Consider the following 1,947-nt stretch of genomic DNA (forward strand, 5'->3'; position numbering starts at 1 on the left):
AGCATCTGTGGAGGAGAAAACAGAGTTAACGTTTCTGGTCTGGTGACTGAGGAAGGGTCACCGGACCCGAAACATTAACTCTGTTTTCTCCTCCACAGATGCTGCCAGACCTGCTGAGCTTTTCCAGCAACTTTGTTTTTGTTCCAGCATCAGTACCTGTTTGTTGCTAGGAGATGAAGTACTTTTTAACTGTCTCAAAATATTGAGTATCTACAGTCTTGCTCCTCTATTGTGACTTTTGATGAGTTGAGAGTCAACCCTGATGGGAGTTACTACGTTCAGACTATTTGAAAAATGTTGAATGCCCCTATTAATATGTGTCTTGAAAGATTGTGGAAGATCAAGATTTGTGTATCAAATTACCAAACTGGTAGGATATAGTTTGTGTACAAAAATCTCATTGTAAACCCCATAAGTGCTAATTTAGTGAACTGGATATACCCAAATCATCATCTGATGTTTGGTTGCTTTTAAGACCGAGGAAATGGGAATCGGGGTGGTAGTGGGGGATTTCAACACCAGGGGCACATTTTTAAACGGAGAGGAGAGAGATTTTTAAAGACATGAGGAGCAAATTTTGCACACAGAGTGGGTCGCGTGTGGAATGAACTTTGTGAGGAAGTGTTGGATGTGGGCACAATTACAACATTTAAAAGACACTTAGGTAAGTACATGAATAGGAAGAGTTTGGAGGGAGAGGGTACTGGTTTAGATTGGGATTATGTTCAGCATGGACTGAAGGGTCTGTTTCCATGCTGTATGACTCTGGTGGAAATCCTAGCTGCCATCCACCAGCCCGACCTTGTTTTGGAATGCCACTGCAGGAACAAGTATTACTGATCCCTCCGCTACATTGTTTTGCCCTGTTTTCACCACGCGCTGCTGGTAAACTGACTCACACCACAGGCCACAAGGACGTTTGCATGACCTTGACTGGTGCGTTTTCGGAAAATTCTTTTCTGGAGCTGAAATTCAGAAATAAATTTTAAGGCACAGCCCCTGTTTATTTAAAGTTAAAGAAATGCAGCATCGGAGTTGGCCTTAGCTGAACACACCTGCAGTATTTTATGATTCTAAAAGAAATTGCGTGTCATTTATATGAAGTGGCAATCCAGTGATCTTTCTGCTTTTTTAAAAGCAAAATCATTTTCTTAAAGTGCATTAGTGAGTGGTATTAATTCCTTCAGCTTGTGGCATAGCAATCACATGCTGGTGTGGGTAGGTCTCTGTGCCTTTTTTATTGGGTTTACACACTAAACATTTTGAACTTCACTGTCGTCAGTATTCAGACTAGGAATGTGTGCATTCCAGATAACAGAGCCTCTAATTCAACAATATATTTTTGTTTAAAAAAAAAAGAGCTGCAAATTAGACTCAACCATTGCAGTACCTGTGCCTCTTTGTGAAGATGGGCGGGAAGTTGGGCTGTACAGATAGGTAGTGTACACCCTCAGAGCAACGTTGGCTTAGTAGCGTGCACAATTGTGATTTCACACAGCATGTATATATTTCTTCACAAAGTACAGTCCACTCTTGGTACCACCAGCCTGGCCTAAACGTGATGGAAGGTGTCAGCCTAACAATTCAATAGGGTGGTAACCATGAGCCTTGAGTGTAGTCACCTCTCCAGCTTTTATCGCGCTTCTTAGAGTGAAATTAAATAACTAAATTGGCTCTCAGTTGTTCCAAGGAGTCATTCTCTCAACGATCAGCAATGTTTGAGATCCTAGGTAATTACTGTCCCTTACCATATTAAATTGCTGATGTAGCTACATTAACTTTCAAACAGTGACTGGTTTGTTGGGTGGAAATATTTTGGAAGTTGATGCCATGCATGTTGAATCTCTCATTTTTGAAATTGCGTTTTGATAAATTTGACACAACCAGGCAAAAATCTAATCTGACATATGGACCAGTGTCCAAATAGTTCTTTTAAATGTTGGATTG

Source organism: Rhincodon typus, chromosome 5, assembly GCF_021869965.1.
Source record: "Rhincodon typus isolate 14 chromosome 5, sRhiTyp1.1, whole genome shotgun sequence".
Lineage (NCBI taxonomy): Eukaryota > Metazoa > Chordata > Chondrichthyes > Orectolobiformes > Rhincodontidae > Rhincodon > Rhincodon typus.